We start from the raw sequence: 21,997 nt of genomic DNA on the forward strand, positions 1-21,997 counted from the left end.
TCTGGCTATGGTACAATTCCCCCTTTTCTTTGGTCCTCTGCAACCCTGAGGAGAATATGTGGGTATGATTTGGATAGAGTGGTTAATCATAAACTCAGCAGCGGATCTCTGTTTTAGGGGACTTGCTTTCAACCTAGATTCCTGGTTCATCTTTTCCCAAGTCTTTCAGGGAATGGGGTGACGACCACTCTAGCTACGTGCTGCTGGAGGAAAGCAAAGCCCTACAGTGCATTCTGAGTTGGAAGCAATGCCATGTTGCAAGTCTTGATCCAAGTCTTATATAAACTTGTATAAGGAATCCAGGAGAATAAGCCTGAAAAGCAGCGTGAGGGTGGCACTCTGGGGGAGACGTTCTGGCAGGTAATCCAGACACGCAGAAGCAGAAGGGAAGACATTGTTGTAAGTTGTTAGGAAGTTGAGGGGAAGAGCTTCCCTTAACGGGAGAACACAGATCAAAATCAGCATTATTGCGAAGCAAATCCATAAACGTTAGTAGCATATGCATCTGTTTACTCAGTTTGTCAAAACTGCATTGGTAAGAGTCTTCTTGAAGTTGAAGCACTTTGGGAAAGCCTCAGCCTAACTATCTGTTAGACACTTAAAGAGGCAAGGTTAAAGATCGCATGACAAGGGGTTGAGAAGGAAGCTTAATCAAGTGGCTCTCATGTAACCGTCAGCAGGGCTGACCGATTATCCCAAGGCATACCTGCATTTCAGAAACTTTGTACCCTTTCTAGAATATCGACAGGTGTGCCATGTATCCATCCTGTGTAATTGGAGAAGCTTCTCCCCCATTTCACAATGTTTTCTCTGTAATTTCCATACCAGATATACGACTGAAATAGTCCTCCTTGAGTTGCCTTAAGGGCCCCGCAACTAATCCAAAGTTAACAAAATATTTCAAAACACCTGGTCCAATAAGCTCATCAGTCCTTTGAAGAGAATTCTTCTTTCTTCTCCAAAGTGAGAAGAGATCTTAAAAGCAAATCGAGATCCCTTAAAGGCAGGACAGTTCACATACCATGGTATTGAAAGCAGCATTCCAAGTAAACGTGTTCTCTTGGCAGAGGGGAACCCAATCCAGCCTTGAAAAAAACGTATTTTTAATAACAGTATCCATTTCCCGAAGTGGAGTTTCGTTTCAGCCCAATGATGCATCAAATGTTGGTTTTTGGCTCAACACATTTATCCCACCTTCCTACTCTATCCTGAAATGTATTCCTTTTCATGAGTTTCTTAGCTTTAATTACATATTTCAATTACAATCCTCAAGTCCTTAACACCTTCACTTAGTGAAAACCAAGAAGCAAGCAATTGTCAGATGGATGCCATACCAGCATTTCTGATTGCAAACGGATGCTTTTGAGACCTTCTGCTAAGTAGGCAAAGGTAGGGAATCTTAGATGTGCCCAGCATCCAATGTTCCAATCCTCTATCCTCTTTGAAATGACCCGGAGAGTCAAGGAATGCTTGCCACTTACCTTGGTGAAGTTTCATGCTACCCAAATCTAGAGAGGCCATTTAGAAAGACTTCAAGTGTCATCATTTCAACTTATGGTCCTTGCTGTCAAATTGGCAACAGATATAAGGTCTTTTTGGATCTCTAAGAAACCTAGGGACCGCAGAAGGTTTATACTTCAGAATGCAAGAAGCTTAAGGCAGCTTCCATACCAGATATCAGTTCAGTACTAGCTAATTGCCAGATCATCAGGACCTGAAATCCATGGAGGCCAATTCTCTCAAGAGGAGGAAGTATTGAATTGGCAAGTGCTTCCCTTTCAGTGAAATAGAGCTCATTTACACATCAACTCGGCAGTTGATGTCAATTGCCTTATCCCAAAAAGTGGCCCAAATCTGGAGAATGCACCTGAAAGGGGTGCGTTGGTTAAGCACATTTGAGTTTCCCAGAGCCACAACACTTTCACACAAAACAAACGCAAAAGTACATGCACAAAAGAAACTCTCAGTCCTGAGGACCAAAGCAAAGGGTGAGGATGAACAACATCCTCAATGTTTTCGAACTACGTTCCCTCATTTTAACAACAAAACGACAAACAGCATGCAAATTGAAAGATAGGGAATCAGGACCACAGTTGTCATGCCTACTGACCTGGGAAGCAGAAAGAGCCAAAAAGGAAAAAGCAAAGAAATTAGGAAAAGTTCAATTTGCTTCATTAACTTCCACATGTCTCCTGGAAATATGCTCGTTTTCTCAGGGTCACAATGATGAAAACCAAAAGGATTTCACTGAGCAAACTTTCTCTAACTGAATATTTTACATAGACTGGTTTTGGAGATATGAAAATGATTCATTTGATGCCATGTTTCACCAGAATCTGTAGAATATGCTGGCCATGCAATGTAAAAAAAAAAAAAAATACTTGCTTGCCCCTTAGCGGACTACAAGATGGACTAGAGCTCTGCTGATCACAGCAGGTGTTATCCAATAGCAGAGAGACAAATGCAATGCCAAAAGGTCTCTCAGGATCGCAGTTCCCAGGCACCAAAGGGCAGATTCCTACCCATTGGAAAGGGAATATGTCAACCAATGTTCCACCACAGCTGAAACACAATGCAGGAGGGAATGATACCTAGTTTGATCATATGCAAGCTCCGTTACTGACCAAAGACGTCTCAAGTACTCAATGCAAGTGCTGTTTCACACACCTACAAAGTACGAATCACAAACAGGATCCCACAAACCAAAGCACAGACTGCCGTGATTAACACCACATTGACACACACAAACACATGAAGAACAAATAAACACTCCAATCACAAAGACAGAAAGCCAGAGAAGGCATTTTGTCAACTTCCACTTCCACTCCCACATGGAGGCCCCCAGTTCTCAAGAGGGAATGGACTCAGAGGGGCTCACATCCGCTAAAGGGAGCAGCCCAGTTGGAGTAGACCTATTTCCCAGCCTGTGCAAGCTGGAGCGACTTACCCCCAAATGACATGAACTGTATACCACTGCTCTGGACATGTCTCCAAGACAAGCAGCCTCGTGCTGTAGGGCAGCCACTGCATATCAGGGAGAATCCCTGCCAGTATCCTGGAGCCAAATGTACTCTGGCATGTGCTGGGAAGTATAAATGGCGACGCCCCTGATCGAGATCAATACACCATGGGCACAGACCTCCTGGCTGGCTCGCTATAATTGGTAACCAAAGACCAGGATGTGTGCCCGACGCACAGTGAGGCCAAACAGCAGCAAAACATTGGACTTTGGAGCCGAGAAATATTTGTTGTTGAGACATTCAAGGAAATGGGTGGCTTATGCTGGGTAATCCCCAACCTTGAAAGCTTTTAGCAAAGCCCTCTTAGAGGTAAGGTGATGGAGGGGTGTGGCTGTTCGTTGAAAACTTCTCCCTGTCCGATCCATTGTTCTTGAGGACAGGTCATAGTCAGGTCTCAATGTTCCTATCAATCTCCAGCAAACAAATGTCACTCTCTGGGTGACAAGAAAGGGCAAGGTCCCAAGGCACAAGGCTCACCCTCTGAGGTCCAGACCCACCTAAGAGAAAGGGGACCCTGGGAGGGGTGGTGGTCCTCCTGCCATGGAGGGTTTGTCCAGGAGCTGGTCTGGGTCCTCCCCCCAGTGCCCACGCCTCACAGAGGAGGCAGCTCTGCCTTGGTGGCTCCCTCAGGGCCAGGTCCCAGACGCTTGCTAGCTCTCATCACTGAGGGAGCCGGGTGCACATGACCCAACAGGTCTTAATGCTCCTCAGGCCACCCAAACAGTGGTGGTCAGGTACCCCAGACTGTGAGCCATACCCTTAGGGTCACAGTGGCGGTGTGTGGTAGAGGTTCAACACTGCCTCAAGGCCTGGTCTGGGCCAATGGTCATTCATGGCCTTGGCTCTGGGGCCCTGCAGGACACACCCACAGCCTGTTCTCTGGGCTCCCTATCACACAAGCTGGCCCAAGGCCGTGTGAGCAGAAGAATGCTGGGGAGAAGGCTGGCACTTGCCTCTTACCTCATGCTCCAGGTCTGAAGGGGCAGCACTCCACTGACTGCTGCCTAACAAAGGGCCCCCGCTAAAGATGGCTGACAGACAGTGGCTTGCTTGGGGCAGGGGCCCACTACACTGCCCACCAATGGCTGAGCAGGGTGGTCACAGTGGCATTAGTGGTCTCCTGGTAACCATTGCCTGGTAACGGGGCAGTGGGTCACAGTGCACAGCAAGGGCTGCCTGGGAAGGGCTGCATTCATCTGGCTATGGTACAATTCCCCCTTTTCTTTGGTCCTCTGCAACCCTGAGGAGAATATGTGGGTATGATTTGGCTAGAGTGGTTAATCATAAACTCAGCAGCGGATCTCTGTTTTAGGGGACTTGCTTTCAACCTAGATTCCTGGTTCATCTTTTCCCAAGTCTTTCAGGGAATGGGGTGACGACCACTCTAGCTACGTGCTGCTGGAGGAAAGCAAAGCCCTACAGTGCATTCTGAGTTGGAAGCAATGCCACGTTGCAAGTCTTGATCCAAGTCTTATATAAACTTGTATAAGGAATCCAGGAGAATAAGCCTGAAAAGCAGCGTGAGGGTGGCACTCTGGGGGAGACGTTCTGGCAGGTAATCCAGACACGCAGAAGCAGAAGGGAAGAAATTGTTGTAAGTTGTTAGGAAGTTGAGGGGAAGAGCTTCCCTTAACGGGAGAACACAGATCAAAATCAGCATTATTGCGAAGCAAATCCATAAACGTTAGTAGCATATGCATCTGTTTACTCAGTTTGTCAAAACTGCATTGGTAAGAGTCTTCTTGAAGTTGAAGCACTTTGGGAAAGCCTCAGCCTAACTATCTGTTAGACACTTAAAGAGGCAAGGTTAAAGATCGCATGACAAGGGGTTGAGAAGGAAGCTTAATCAAGTGGCTCTCATGTAACCGTCAGCAGGGCTGACCGATTATCCCAAGGCATACCTGCATTTCAGAAACTTTGTACCCTTTCTAGAATATCGACAGGTGTGCCATGTATCCATCCTGTGTAATTGGAGAAGCTTCTCCCCCATTTCACAATGTTTTCTCTGTAATTTCCATACCAGATATACGACTGAAATAGTCCTCCTTGAGTTGCCTTAAGGGCCCCGCAACTAATCCAAAGTTAACAAAATATTTCAAAACACCTGGTCCAATAAGCTCATCAGTCCTTTGAAGAGAATTCTTCTTTCTTCTCCAAAGTGAGAAGAGATCTTAAAAGCAAATCGAGATCCCTTAAAGGCAGGACAGTTCACATACCATGGTATTGAAAGCAGCATTGCAAGTAAACGTGTTCTCTTGGCAGAGGGGAACCCAATCCAGCCTTGAAAAAAACGTATTTTTAATAACAGTATCCATTTCCCGAAGTGGAGTTTCGTTTCAGCCCAATGATGCATCAAATGTTGGTTTTTGGCTCAACACATTTATCCCACCTTCCTACTCTATCCTGAAATGTGTTCCTTTTCATGAGTTTCTTAGCTTTAATTACATATTTCAATTACAATCCTCAAGTCCTTAACACCTTCACTTAGTGAAAACCAAGAAGCAAGCAATTGTCAGCTGGATGCCATACCAGCATTTCTGATTGCAAACGGATGCTTTTGAGACCTTCTGCTAAGTAGGCAAAGGTAGGGAATCTTAGATGTGCCCAGCATCCAATGTTCCAATCCTCTATCCTCTTTGAAATGACCCGGAGAGTCAAGGAATGCTTGCCACTTACCTTGGTGAAGTTTCATGCTACCCAAATCTAGAGAGGCCATTTAGAAAGACTTCAAGTGTCATCATTTCAACTTATGGTCCTTGCTGTCAAATTGGCAACAGATATAAGGTCTTTTTGGATCTCTAAGAAACCTAGGGACCGCAGAAGGTTTATACTTCAGAATGCAAGAAGCTTAAGGCAGCTTTCATACCAGATATCAGTTCAGTACTAGCTATTTGCCAGATCATCAGGACCTGAAATCCATGGAGGCCAATTCTCTCAAGAGGAGGAAGTATTGAATTGGTAAGTGCTTCCCTTTCAGTGAAATAGAGCTCATTTACACATCAACTCGGCAGTTGATGTCAATTGCCTTATCCCAAAAAGTGGCCCAAATCTGGAGAATGCACCTGAAAGGGGTGCGTTGGGGAAGCACATTTGAGTTTCCCAGAGCCACAACACTTTCACACAAAACAAACGCAAAAGTACATGCACAAAAGAAACTCTCAGTCCTGAGGACCAAAGCAAAGGGTGAGGATGAACAACATCCTCAATGTTTTCGAACTACGTTCCCTCATTTTAACAACAAAACGACAAACAGCATGCAAATTGAAAGATAGGGAATCAGGACCACAGTTGTCATGCCTACTGACCTGGGAAGCAGAAAGAGCCAAAAAGGAAAAAGCAAAGAAATTAGGAAAAGTTCAATTTGCTTCATTAACTTCCACATGTCTCCTGGAAATATGCTCGTTTTCTCAGGGTCACAATGATGAAAAGCAAAAGGATTTCACTGAGCAAACTTTCTCTAACTGAATATTTTACATAGACTGGTTTTGGAGATATGAAAATGATTCATTTGATGCCATGTTTCACCAGAATCTGTAGAATATGCTGGCCATGCAATGTAAAAAAAAAAAAAAATACTTGCTTGTCCCTTAGCGGACTACAAGATGGACTAGAGCTCTGCTGATCACAGCAGGTGTTATCCAATAGCAGAGAGACAAATGCAATGCCAAAAGGTCTCTCAGGATCGCAGTTCCCAGGCACCAAAGGGCAGATTCCTACCCATTGGAAAGGGAATATGTCAACCAATGTTCCACCACAGCTGAAACACAATGCAGGAGGGAATGATACCTAGTTTGATCATATGCAAGCTCCGTTACTGACCAAAGACGTCTCAAGTACTCAATGCAAGTGCTGTTTCACACACCTACAAAGTACGAATCACAAACAGGATCCCACAAACCAAAGCACAGACTGCCATGATTAACACCACATTGACACACACAAACACATGAAGAACAAATAAACACTCCAATCACAAAGACAGAAAGCCAGAGAAGGCATTTTGTCAACTTCCACTTCCACTCCCACATGGAGGCCCCCAGTTCTCAAGAGGGAATGGACTCAGAGGGGCTCACATCCGCTAAAGGGAGCAGCCCAGTTGGAGTAGACCTATTTCCCAGCCTGTGCAAGCTGGAGCGACTTACCCCCAAATGACATGAACTGTATACCACTGCTCTGGACATGTCTCCAAGACAAGCAGCCTCGTGCTGTAGGGCAGCCACTGCATATCAGGGAGAATCCCTGCCAGTATCCTGGAGCCAAATGTACTCTGGCATGTGCTGGGAATTATAAATGGCGACGCCCCTGATCGAGATCAATACACCATGGGCACAGACCTCCTGGCTGGCTCGCTATAATTGGTAACCAAAGACCAGGATGTGTGCCCTACGCACAGTGAGGCCAAACAGCAGCAAAACATTGGACTTTGGAGCCGAGAAATATTTGTTGTTGAGACATTCAAGGAAATGGGTGGCTTATGCTGGGTAATCCCCAACCTTGAAAGCTTTTAGCAAAGCCCTCTTAGAGGTAAGGTGATGGAGGGGTGTGGCTTTTCGTTGAAAACTTCTCCCTGTCCGATCCATTGTTCTTGAGGACAGGTCATAGTCAGGTCTCAATGTTCCTATCAATCTCCAGCAAACAAATGTCACTCTCTGGGTGACAAGAAAGGGCAAGGTCCCAAGGCACAAGGCTCACCGTCTGAGGTCCAGACCCACCTAAGAGAAAGGGGACCCTGGGAGGGGTGGTGGTCCTCCTGCCATGGAGGGTTTGTCCAGGAGCTGGTCTGGGTCCTCCCCCCAGTGCCCATGCCTCACAGAGGAGGCAGCTCTGCCTTGGTGGCTCCCTCAGGGCCAGGTCCCAGACGCTTGCTAGCTCTCATCACTGAGGGAGCCGGGTGCACATGACCCAACAGGTCTTAATGCTCCTCAGGCCACCCAAACAGTGGTGGTCAGGTACCCCAGACTGTGAGCCATACCCTTAGGGTCACAGTGGCGGTGTGTGGTAGAGGTTCAACACTGCCTCAAGGCCTGGTCTGGGCCAATGGTCATTCATGGCCTTGGCTCTGGGGCCCTGCAGGACACACCCACAGCCTGTTCTCTGGGCTCCCTATCACACAAGCTGGCCCAAGGCCGTGTGAGCAGAAGAATGCTGGGGAGAAGGCTGGCACTTGCCTCTTACCTCATGCTCCAGGTCTGAAGGGGCAGCACTCCACTGACTGCTGCCTAACAAAGGGCCCCCGCTAAAGATGGCTGACAGACAGTGGCTTGCTTGGGGCAGGGGCCCACTACACTGCCCACCAATGGCTGAGCAGGGTGGTCACAGTGGCATTAGTGGTCTCCTGGTAACCATTGCCTGGTAACGGGGCAGTGGGTCACAGTGCACAGCAAGGGCTGCCTGGGAAGGGCTGCATTCATCTGGCTATGGTACAATTCCCCCTTTTCTTTGGTCCTCTGCAACCCTGAGGAGAATATGTGGGTATGATTTGGATAGAGTGGTTAATCATAAACTCAGCAGCGGATCTCTGTTTTAGGGGACTTGCTTTCAACCTAGATTCCTGGTTCATCTTTTCCCAAGTCTTTCAGGGAATGGGGTGACGACCACTCTAGCTACGTGCTGCTGGAGGAAAGCAAAGCCCTACAGTGCATTCTGAGTTGGAAGCAATGCCACGTTGCAAGTCTTGATCCAAGTCTTATATAAACTTGTATAAGGAATCCAGGAGAATAAGCCTGAAAAGCAGCGTGAGGGTGGCACTCTGGGGGAGACGTTCTGGCAGGTAATCCAGACACGCAGAAGCAGAAGGGAAGATATTGTTGTAAGTTGTTAGGTAGTTGAGGGGAAGAGCTTCCCTTAACGGGAGAACACAGATCAAAATCAGCATTATTGCGAAGCAAATCCATAAACGTTAGTAGCATATGCATCTGTTTACTCAGTTTGTCAAAACTGCATTGGTAAGAGTCTTCTTGAAGTTGAAGCACTTTGGGAAAGCCTCAGCCTAACTATCTGTTAGACACTTAAAGAGGCAAGGTTAAAGATCGCATGACAAGGGGTTGCGAAGGAAGCTTAATCAAGTGGCTCTCATGTAACCGTCAGCATGGCTGACCGATTATCCCAAGGCATACCTGCATTTCAGAAACTTTGTACCCTTTCTAGAATATCGACAGGTGTGCCATGTATCCATCCTGTGTAATTGGAGAAGCTTCTCCCCCATTTCACAATGTTTTCTCTGTAATTTCCATACCAGATATACGACTGAAATAGTCCTCCTTGAGTTGCCTTAAGGGCCCCGCAACTAATCCAAAGTTAACAAAATATTTCAAAACACCTGGTCCAATAAGCTCATCAGTCCTTTGAAGAGAATTCTTCTTTCTTCTCCAAAGTGAGAAGAGATCTTAAAAGCAAATCGAGATCCCTTAAAGGCAGGACAGTTCACATACCATGGTATTGAAAGCAGCATTGCAAGTAAACGTGTTCTCTTGGCAGAGGGGAACCCAATCCAGCCTTGAAAAAAACGTATTTTTAATAACAGTATCCATTTCCCGAAGTGGAGTTTCGTTTCAGCCCAATGATGCATCAAATGTTGGTTTTTGGCTCAACACATTTATCCCACCTTCCTACTCTATCCTGAAATGTGTTCCTTTTCATGAGTTTCTTAGCTTTAATTACATATTTCAATTACAATCCTCAAGTCCTTAACACCTTCACTTAGTGAAAACCAAGAAGCAAGCAATTGTCAGCTGGATGCCATACCAGCATTTCTGATTGCAAACGGATGCTTTTGAGACCTTCTGCTAAGTAGGCAAAGGTAGGGAATCTTAGATGTGCCCAGCATCCAATGTTCCAATCCTCTATCCTCTTTGAAATGACCCGGAGAGTCAAGGAATGCTTGCCACTTACCTTGGTGAAGTTTCATGCTACCCAAATCTAGAGAGGCCATTTAGAAAGACTTCAAGTGTCATCATTTCAACTTATGGTCCTTGCTGTCAAATTGGCAACAGATATAAGGTCTTTTTGGATCTCTAAGAAACCTAGGGACCGCAGAAGGTTTATACTTCAGAATGCAAGAAGCTTAAGGCAGCTTCCATACCAGATATCAGTTCAGTACTAGCTATTTGCCAGATCATCAGGACCTGAAATCCATGGAGGCCAATTCTCTCAAGAGGAGGAAGTATTGAATAGGTAAGTGCTTCCCTTTCAGTGAAATAGAGCTCATTTACACATCAACTCGGCAGTTGATGTCAATTGCCTTATCCCAAAAAGTGGCCCAAATCTGGAGAATGCACCTGAAAGGGGTGCGTTGGGGAAGCACATTTGAGTTTCCCAGAGCCACAACACTTTCACACAAAACAAACGCAAAAGTACATGCAGAAAAGAAACTCTCAGTCCTGAGGACCAAAGCAAAGGGTGAGGATGAACAACATCCTCAATGTTTTTGAACTACGTTCCCTCATTTTAACAACAAAACGACAAACAGCATGCAAATTGAAAGATAGGGAATCAGGACCACAGTTGTCATGCCTACTGACCTGGGAAGCAGAAAGAGCCAAAAAGGAAAAAGCAAAGAAATTAGGAAAAGTTCAATTTGCTTCATTAACTTCCACATGTCTCCTGGAAATATGCTCGTTTTCTCAGGGTCACAATGATGAAAACCAAAAGGATTTCACTGAGCAAACTTTCTCTAACTGAATATTTTACATAGACTGGTTTTGGAGATATGAAAATGATTCATTTGATGCCATGTTTCACCAGAATCTGTAGAATATGCTGGCCATGCAATGTAAAAAAAAAAAAAAATACTTGCTTGTCCCTTAGCGGACTACAAGATGGACTAGAGCTCTGCTGATCACAGCAGGTGTTATCCAATAGCAGAGAGACAAATGCAATGCCAAAAGGTCTCTCAGGATCGCAGTTCCCAGGCACCAAAGGGCAGATTCCTACCCATTGGAAAGGGAATATGTCAACCAATGTTCCACCACAGCTGAAACACAATGCAGGAGGGAATGATACCTAGTTGGATCATATGCAAGCTCCGTTACTGACCAAAGACGTCTCAAGTACTCAATGCAAGTGCTGTTTCACACACCTACAAAGTACGAATCACAAACAGGATCCCACAAACCAAAGCACAGACTGCCGTGATTAACACCACATTGACACACACAAACACATGAAGAACAAATAAACACTCCAATCACAAAGACAGAAAGCCAGAGAAGGCATTTTGTCAACTTCCACTTCCACTCCCACATGGAGGCCCCCAGTTCTCAAGAGGGAATGGACTCAGAGGGGCTCCCATCCGCTAAGGGGAGCAGCCCAGTTGGAGTAGACCTATTTCCCAGCCTGTGCAAGCTGGAGCGACTTACCCCCAAATGACATGAACTGTATACCATTGCTCTGGACATGTCTCCAAGACAAGCAGCCTCGTGCTGTAGGGCAGCCACTGCATATCAGGGAGAATCCCTGCCAGTATCCTGGAGCCAAATGTACTCTGGCATGTGCTGGGAACTATAAATGGCGACGCCCCTGATCGAGATCAATACACCATGGGCACAGACCTCCTGGCTGGCTCGCTATAATTGGTAACCAAAGGCCAGGATGTGTGCCCGACGCACAGTGAGGCCAAACAACAGCAAAACATTGGACTTTGGAGCCAAGAAATATTTGTTGTTGAGACATTCAAGGAAATGGGTGGCTTATGCTGGGTAATCCCCAACCTTGAAAGCTTTTAGCAAAGCCCTCTTAGAGGTAAGGTGATGGAGGGGTGTGGCTTTTCGTTGAAAACTTCTCCCTGTCCGATCCATTGTTCTTGAGGACAGGTCATAGTCAGGTCTCAATGTTCCTATCCATCTCCAGCAAACAAATGTCACTCTCTGGGTGACAAGAAAGGGCAAGGTCCCAAGGCACAAGGCTCACCCTCTGAGGTCCAGACCCACCTAAGAGAAAGGGGTCCCTGGAAGGGGTGGTGGTCCTCCTGCCATGGAGGGTTTGTCCAGGAGCTGGTCTGGGTCCTCCCACCAGTGCCCACGCCTCCCAGAGGAGGCAGCTCTGCCTTGGTGGCTCCCTCAGGGCCAGGTCCCAGACCCTTGCTAGCTCTCATCACTGAGGGAGCCGGGTGCACATGACCCAACAGGTCTTAATGCTCCTCAGGCCACCCAAACAGTGGCGGTCAGGTACCCCAGACTGTGAGCCATACCCTTAGGGTCACAGTGGCGGTGTGTGGTAGAGGTTCAACACTGCCTCAAGGCCTGGTCTGGGCCAATGGTCATTCATGGCCTTGGCTCTGGAGCCCTGCAGGACACACCCCCAGCCTGTTCTCTGGGCCCCCCATCACACCAGCTGGCCCAAGGCCGTGTGAGCAGAAGAATGCTGGGGAGAAGGCTGGCACTTGCCTCTTACCTCATGCTCCAGGTCTGAAGGGGCAGCACTCCACTGACTGCTGCCTAACAAAGGGCCCCCGCTAAAGATGGCTGACAGACAGTGGCTTGCTTGGGGCAGGGGCCCACTACACTGCCCACCAATGGCTGAGCAGGGTGGTCACAGTGGCATTAGTGGTCTCCTGGTAACCATTGCCTGGTAACGGGGCAGTGGGTCACAGTGCACAGCAAGGGCTGCCTGGGAAGGGCTGCATTCATCTGGCTATGGTACAATTCCCCCTTTTCTTTGGTCCTCTGCAACCCTGAGGAGAATATGTGGGTATGATTTGGCTAGAGTGGTTAATCATAAACTCAGCAGCGGATCTCTGTTTTAGGGGACTTGCTTTCAACCTAGATTCCTGGTTCATCTTTTCCCAAGTCTTTCAGGGAATGGGGTGACGACCACTCTAGCTACGTGCTGCTGGAGGAAAGCAAAGCCCTACAGTGCATTCTGAGTTGGAAGCAATGCCACGTTGCAAGTCTTGATCCAAGTCTTATATAAACTTGTATAAGGAATCCAGGAGAATAAGCCTGAAAAGCAGCGTGAGGGTGGCACTCTGGGGGAGACGTTCTGGCAGGTAATCCAGACACGCAGAAGCAGAAGGGAAGAAATTGTTGTAAGTTGTTAGGAAGTTGAGGGGAAGAGCTTCCCTTAACGGGAGAACACAGATCAAAATCAGCATTATTGCGAAGCAAATCCATAAACGTTAGTAGCATATGCATCTGTTTACTCAGTTTGTCAAAACTGCATTGGTAAGAGTCTTCTTGAAGTTGAAGCACTTTGGGAAAGCCTCAGCCTAACTATCTGTTAGACACTTAAAGAGGCAAGGTTAAAGATCGCATGACAAGGGGTTGAGAAGGAAGCTTAATCAAGTGGCTCTCATGTAACCGTCAGCATGGCTGACCGATTATCCCAAGGCATACCTGCATTTCAGAAACTTTGTACCCTTTCTAGAATATCGACAGGTGTGCCATGTATCCATCCTGTGTAATTGGAGAAGCTTCTCCCCCATTTCACAATGTTTTCTCTGTAATTTCCATACCAGATATACGACTGAAATAGTCCTCCTTGAGTTGCCTTAAGGGCCCCGCAACTAATCCAAAGTTAACAAAATATTTCAAAACACCTGGTCCAATAAGCTCATCAGTCCTTTGAAGAGAATTCTTCTTTCTTCTCCAAAGTGAGAAGAGATCTTAAAAGCAAATCGAGATCCCTTAAAGGCAGGACAGTTCACATACCATGGTATTGAAAGCAGCATTGCAAGTAAACGTGTTCTCTTGGCAGAGGGGAACCCAATCCAGCCTTGAAAAAAACGTATTTTTAATAACAGTATCCATTTCCCGAAGTGGAGTTTCGTTTCAGCCCAATGATGCATCAAATGTTGGTTTTTGGCTCAACACATTTATCCCACCTTCCTACTCTATCCTGAAATGTGTTCCTTTTCATGAGTTTCTTAGCTTTAATTACATATTTCAATTACAATCCTCAAGTCCTTAACACCTTCACTTAGTGAAAACCAAGAAGCAAGCAATTGTCAGCTGGATGCCATACCAGCATTTCTGATTGCAAACGGATGCTTTTGAGACCTTCTGCTAAGTAGGCAAAGGTAGGGAATCTTAGATGTGCCCAGCATCCAATGTTCCAATCCTCTATCCTCTTTGAAATGACCCGGAGAGTCAAGGAATGCTTGCCACTTACCTTGGTGAAGTTTCATGCTACCCAAATCTAGAGAGGCCATTTAGAAAGACTTCAAGTGTCATCATTTCAACTTATGGTCCTTGCTGTCAAATTGGCAACAGATATAAGGTCTTTTTGGATCTCTAAGAAACCTAGGGACCGCAGAAGGTTTATACTTCAGAATGCAAGAAGCTTAAGGCAGCTTCCATACCAGATATCAGTTCAGTACTAGCTATTTGCCAGATCATCAGGACCTGAAATCCATGGAGGCCAATTCTCTCAAGAGGAGGAAGTATTGAATTGGTAAGTGCTTCCCTTTCAGTGAAATAGAGCTCATTTACACATCAACTCGGCAGTTGATGTCAATTGCCTTATCCCAAAAAGTGGCCCAAATCTGGAGAATGCACCTGAAAGGGGTGCGTTGGTTAAGCACATTTGAGTTTCCCAGAGCCACAACACTTTCACACAAAACAAACGCAAAAGTACATGCACAAAAGAAACTCTCAGTCCTGAGGACCAAAGCAAAGGGTGAGGATGAACAACATCCTCAATGTTTTCGAACTACGTTCCCTCATTTTAACAACAAAACGACAAACAGCATGCAAATTGAAAGATAGGGAATCAGGACCACAGTTGTCATGCCTACTGACCTGGGAAGCAGAAAGAGCCAAAAAGGAAAAAGCAAAGAAATTAGGAAAAGTTCAATTTGCTTCATTAACTTCCACATGTCTCCTGGAAATATGCTCGTTTTCTCAGGGTCACAATGATGAAAACCAAAAGGATTTCACTGAACAAACTTTCTCTAACTGAATATTTTACATAGACTGGTTTTGGAGATATGAAAATGATTCATTTGATGCCATGTTTCACCAGAATCTGTAGAATATGCTGGCCATGCAATGTAAAAAAAAAAAAAAATACTTGCTTGTCCCTTAGCGGACTACAAGATGGACTAGAGCTCTGCTGATCACAGCAGGTGTTATCCAATAGCAGAGAGACAAATGCAATGCCAAAAGGTCTCTCAGGATCGCAGTTCCCAGGCACCAAAGGGCAGATTCCTACCCATTGGAAAGGGAATATGTCAACCAATGTTCCACCACAGCTGAAACACAATGCAGGAGGGAATGATACCTAGTTGGATCATATGCAAGCTCCGTTACTGACCAAAGACGTCTCAAGTACTCAATGCAAGTGCTGTTTCACACACCTACAAAGTACGAATCACAAACAGGATCCCACAAACCAAAGCACAGACTGCCATGATTAACACCACATTGACACACACAAACACATGAAGAACAAATAAACACTCCAATCACAAAGACAGAAAGCCAGAGAAGGCATTTTGTCAACTTCCACTTCCACTCCCACATGGAGGCCCCCAGTTCTCAAGAGGGAATGGACTCAGAGGGGCTCACATCCGCTAAAGGGAGCAGCCCAGTTGGAGTAGACCTATTTCCCAGCCTGTGCAAGCTGGAGCGACTTACCCCCAAATGACATGAACTGTATACCACTGCTCTGGACATGTCTCCAAGACAAGCAGCCTCGTGCTGTAGGGCAGCCACTGCATATCAGGGAGAATCCCTGCCAGTATCCTGGAGCCAAATGTACTCTGGCATGTGCTGGGAATTATAAATGGCGACGCCCCTGATCGAGATCAATACACCATGGGCACAGACCTCCTGGCTGGCTCGCTATAATTGGTAACCAAAGACCAGGATGTGTGCCCGACGCACAGTGAGGCCAAACAGCAGCAAAACATTGGACTTTGGAGCCGAGAAATATTTGTTGTTGAGACATTCAAGGAAATGGGTGGCTTATGCTGGGTAATCCCCAACCTTGAAAGCTTTTAGCAAAGCCCTCTTAGAGGTAAGGTGATGGAGGGGTGTGGCTTTTCGTTGAAAACTTCTCCCTGTCCGATCCATTGTTCTTGAGGACAGGTCATAGTCAGGTCTCAATGTTCCTATCAATCTCCAGCAAACAAATGTCACTCTCTGGGTGACAAGAAAGGGCAAGGTCCCAAGGCACAAGGCTCACCGTCTGAGGTCCAGACCCACCTAAGAGAAAGGGGACCCTGGGAGGGGTGGTGGTCCTCCTGCCATGGAGGGTTTGTCCAGGAGCTGGTCTGGGTCCTCCCCCCAGTGCCCATGCCTCACAGAGGAGGCAGCTCTGCCTTGGTGGCTCCCTCAGGGCCAGGTCCCAGACGCTTGCTAGCTCTCATCACTGAGGGAGCCGGGTGCACATGACCCAACAGGTCTTAATGCTCCTCAGGCCACCCAAACAGTGGTGGTCAGGTACCCCAGACTGTGAGCCATACCCTTAGGGTCACAGTGGCGGTGTGTGGTAGAGGTTCAACACTGCCTCAAGGCCTGGTCTGGGCCAATGGTCATTCATGGCCTTGGCTCTGGGGCCCTGCAGGACACACCCACAGCCTGTTCTCTGGGCTCCCCATCACACAAGCTGGCCCAAGGCCGTGTGAGCAGAAGAATGCTGGGGAGAAGGCTGGCACTTGCCTCTTACCTCATGCTCCAGGTCTGAAGGGGCAGCACTCCACTGACTGCTGCCTAACAAAGGGCCCCCGCTAAAGATGGCTGACAGACAGTGGCTTGCTTGGGGCAGGGGCCCACTACACTGCCCACCAATGGCTGAGCAGGGTGGTCACAGTGGCATTAGTGGTCTCCTGGTAACCATTGCCTGGTAACGGGGCAGTGGGTCACAGTGCACAGCAAGGGCTGCCTGGGAAGGGCTGCATTCATCTGGCTATGGTACAATTCCCCCTTTTCTTTGGTCCTCTGCAACCCTGAGGAGAATATGTGGGTATGATTTGGCTAGAGTGGTTAATCATAAACTCAGCAGCGGATCTCTGTTTTAGGGGACTTGCTTTCAACCTAGATTCCTGGTTCATCTTTTCCCAAGTCTTTCAGGGAATGGGGTGACGACCACTCTAGCTACGTGCTGCTGGAGGAAAGCAAAGCCCTACAGTGCATTCTGAGTTGGAAGCAATGCCACGTTGCAAGTCTTGATCCAAGTCTTATATAAACTTGTATAAGGAATCCAGGAGAATAAGCCTGAAAAGCAGCGTGAGGGTGGCACTCTGGGGGAGACGTTCTGGCAGGTAATCCAGACACGCAGAAGCAGAAGGGAAGAAATTGTTGTAAGTTGTTAGGAAGTTGAGGGGAAGAGCTTCCCTTAACGGGAGAACACAGATCAAAATCAGCATTATTGCGAAGCAAATCCATAAACGTTAGTAGCATATGCATCTGTTTACTCAGTTTGTCAAAACTGCATTGGTAAGAGTCTTCTTGAAGTTGAAGCACTTTGGGAAAGCCTCAGCCTAACTATCTGTTAGACACTTAAAGAGGCAAGGTTAAAGATCGCATGACAAGGGGTTGAGAAGGAAGCTTAATCAAGTGGCTCTCATGTAACCGTCAGCATGGCTGACCGATTATCCCAAGGCATACCTGCATTTCAGAAACTTTGTACCCTTTCTAGAATATCGACAGGTGTGCCATGTATCCATCCTGTGTAATTGGAGAAGCTTCTCCCCCATTTCACAATGTTTTCTCTGTAATTTCCATACCAGATATACGACTGAAATAGTCCTCCTTGAGTTGCCTTAAGGGCCCCGCAACTAATCCAAAGTTAACAAAATATTTCAAAACACCTGGTCCAATAAGCTCATCAGTCCTTTGAAGAGAATTCTTCTTTCTTCTCCAAAGTGAGAAGAGATCTTAAAAGCAAATCGAGATCCCTTAAAGGCAGGACAGTTCACATACCATGGTATTGAAAGCAGCATTGCAAGTAAACGTGTTCTCTTGGCAGAGGGGAACCCAATCCAGCCTTGAAAAAAACGTATTTTTAATAACAGTATCCATTTCCCGAAGTGGAGTTTCGTTTCAGCCCAATGATGCATCAAATGTTGGTTTTTGGCTCAACACATTTATCCCACCTTCCTACTCTATCCTGAAATGTGTTCCTTTTCATGAGTTTCTTAGCTTTAATTACATATTTCAATTACAATCCTCAAGTCCTTAACACCTTCACTTAGTGAAAACCAAGAAGCAAGCAATTGTCAGCTGGATGCCATACCAGCATTTCTGATTGCAAACGGATGCTTTTGAGACCTTCTGCTAAGTAGGCAAAGGTAGGGAATCTTAGATGTGCCCAGCATCCAATGTTCCAATCCTCTATCCTCTTTGAAATGACCCGGAGAGTCAAGGAATGCTTGCCACTTACCTTGGTGAAGTTTCATGCTACCCAAATCTAGAGAGGCCATTTAGAAAGACTTCAAGTGTCATCATTTCAACTTATGGTCCTTGCTGTCAAATTGGCAACAGATATAAGGTCTTTTTGGATCTCTAAGAAACCTAGGGACCGCAGAAGGTTTATACTTCAGAATGCAAGAAGCTTAAGGCAGCTTCCATACCAGATATCAGTTCAGTACTAGCTATTTGCCAGATCATCAGGACCTGAAATCCATGGAGGCCAATTCTCTCAAGAGGAGGAAGTATTGAATTGGTAAGTGCTTCCCTTTCAGTGAAATAGAGCTCATTTACACATCAACTCGGCAGTTGATGTCAATTGCCTTATCCCAAAAAGTGGCCCAAATCTGGAGAATGCACCTGAAAGGGGTGCGTTGGTTAAGCACATTTGAGTTTCCCAGAGCCACAACACTTTCACACAAAACAAACGCAAAAGTACATGCACAAAAGAAACTCTCAGTCCTGAGGACCAAAGCAAAGGGTGAGGATGAACAACATCCTCAATGTTTTCGAACTACGTTCCCTCATTTTAACAACAAAACGACAAACAGCATGCAAATTGAAAGATAGGGAATCAGGACCACAGTTGTCATGCCTACTGACCTGGGAAGCAGAAAGAGCCAAAAAGGAAAAAGCAAAGAAATTAGGAAAAGTTCAATTTGCTTCATTAACTTCCACATGTCTCCTGGAAATATGCTCGTTTTCTCAGGGTCACAATGATGAAAACCAAAAGGATTTCACTGAACAAACTTTCTCTAACTGAATATTTTACATAGACTGGTTTTGGAGATATGAAAATGATTCATTTGATGCCATGTTTCACCAGAATCTGTAGAATATGCTGGCCATGCAATGTAAAAAAAAAAAAAAATACTTGCTTGTCCCTTAGCGGACTACAAGATGGACTAGAGCTCTGCTGATCACAGCAGGTGTTATCCAATAGCAGAGAGACAAATGCAATGCCAAAAGGTCTCTCAGGATCGCAGTTCCCAGGCACCAAAGGGCAGATTCCTACCCATTGGAAAGGGAATATGTCAACCAATGTTCCACCACAGCTGAAACACAATGCAGGAGGGAATGATACCTAGTTGGATCATATGCAAGCTCCGTTACTGACCAAAGACGTCTCAAGTACTCAATGCAAGTGCTGTTTCACACACCTACAAAGTACGAATCACAAACAGGATCCCACAAACCAAAGCACAGACTGCCGTGATTAACACCACATTGACACACACAAACACATGAAGAACAAATAAACACTCCAATCACAAAGACAGAAAGCCAGAGAAGGCATTTTGTCAACTTCCACTTCCACTCCCACATGGAGGCCCCCAGTTCTCAAGAGGGAATGGACTCAGAGGGGCTCACATCCGCTAAAGGGAGCAGCCCAGTTGGAGTAGACCTATTTCCCAGCCTGTGCAAGCTGGAGCGACTTACCCCCAAATGACATGAACTGTATACCACTGCTCTGGACATGTCTCCAAGACAAGCAGCCTCGTGCTGTAGGGCAGCCACTGCATATCAGGGAGAATCCCTGCCAGTATCCTGGAGCCAAATGTACTCTGGCATGTGCTGGGAATTATAAATGGCGACGCCCCTGATCGAGATCAATACACCATGGGCACAGACCTCCTGGCTGGCTCGCTATAATTGGTAACCAAAGACCAGGATGTGTGCCCGACGCACAGTGAGGCCAAACAGCAGCAAAACATTGGACTTTGGAGCCGAGAAATATTTGTTGTTGAGACATTCAAGGAAATGGGTGGCTTATGCTGGGTAATCCCCAACCTTGAAAGCTTTTAGCAAAGCCCTCTTAGAGGTAAGGTGATGGAGGGGTGTGGCTTTTCGTTGAAAACTTCTCCCTGTCCGATCCATTGTTCTTGAGGACAGGTCATAGTCAGGTCTCAATGTTCCTATCAATCTCCAGCAAACAAATGTCACTCTCTGGGTGACAAGAAAGGGCAAGGTCCCAAGGCACAAGGCTCACCGTCTGAGGTCCAGACCCACCTAAGAGAAAGGGGACCCTGGGAGGGGTGGTGGTCCTCCTGCCATGGAGGGTTTGTCCAGGAGCTGGTCTGGGTCCTCCCCCCAGTGCCCATGCCTCACAGAGGAGGCAGCTCTGCCTTGGTGGCTCCCTCAGGGCCAGGTCCCAGACGCTTGCTAGCTCTCATCACTGAGGGAGCCGGGTGCACATGACCCAACAGGTCTTAATGCTCCTCAGGCCACCCAAACAGTGGTGGTCAGGTACCCCAGACTGTGAGCCATACCCTTAGGGTCACAGTGGCGGTGTGTGGTAGAGGTTCAACACTGCCTCAAGGCCTGGTCTGGGCCAATGGTCATTCATGGCCTTGGCTCTGGGGCCCTGCAGGACACACCCACAGCCTGTTCTCTGGGCTCCCTATCACACAAGCTGGCCCAAGGCCGTGTGAGCAGAAGAATGCTGGGGAGAAGGCTGGCACTTGCCTCTTACCTCATGCTCCAGGTCTGAAGGGGCAGCACTCCACTGACTGCTGCCTAACAAAGGGCCCCCGCTAAAGATGGCTGACAGACAGTGGCTTGCTTGGGGCAGGGGCCCACTACACTGCCCACCAATGGCTGAGCAGGGTGGTCACAGTGGCATTAGTGGTCTCCTGGTAACCATTGCCTGGTAACGGGGCAGTGGGTCACAGTGCACAGCAAGGGCTGCCTGGGAAGGGCTGCATTCATCTGGCTATGGTACAATTCCCCCTTTTCTTTGGTCCTCTGCAACCCTGAGGAGAATATGTGGGTATGATTTGGATAGAGTGGTTAATCATAAACTCAGCAGCGGATCTCTGTTTTAGGGGACTTGCTTTCAACCTAGATTCCTGGTTCATCTTTTCCCAAGTCTTTCAGGGAATGGGGTGACGACCACTCTAGCTACGTGCTGCTGGAGGAAAGCAAAGCCCTACAGTGCATTCTGAGTTGGAAGCAATGCCACGTTGCAAGTCTTGATCCAAGTCTTATATAAACTTGTATAAGGAATCCAGGAGAATAAGCCTGAAAAGCAGCGTGAGGGTGGCACTCTGGGGGAGACGTTCTGGCAGGTAATCCAGACACGCAGAAGCAGAAGGGAAGATATTGTTGTAAGTTGTTAGGTAGTTGAGGGGAAGAGCTTCCCTTAACGGGAGAACACAGATCAAAATCAGCATTATTGCGAAGCAAATCCATAAACGTTAGTAGCATATGCATCTGTTTACTCAGTTTGTCAAAACTGCATTGGTAAGAGTCTTCTTGAAGTTGAAGCACTTTGGGAAAGCCTCAGCCTAACTATCTGTTAGACACTTAAAGAGGCAAGGTTAAAGATCGCATGACAAGGGGTTGCGAAGGAAGCTTAATCAAGTGGCTCTCATGTAACCGTCAGCATGGCTGACCGATTATCCCAAGGCATACCTGCATTTCAGAAACTTTGTACCCTTTCTAGAATATCGACAGGTGTGCCATGTATCCATCCTGTGTAATTGGAGAAGCTTCTCCCCCATTTCACAATGTTTTCTCTGTAATTTCCATACCAGATATACGACTGAAATAGTCCTCCTTGAGTTGCCTTAAGGGCCCCGCAACTAATCCAAAGTTAACAAAATATTTCAAAACACCTGGTCCAATAAG

Source organism: Hippopotamus amphibius, chromosome 10 (assembly GCF_030028045.1).
Source record: "Hippopotamus amphibius kiboko isolate mHipAmp2 chromosome 10, mHipAmp2.hap2, whole genome shotgun sequence".
Classification (NCBI taxonomy): Eukaryota; Metazoa; Chordata; class Mammalia; order Artiodactyla; family Hippopotamidae; genus Hippopotamus; species Hippopotamus amphibius.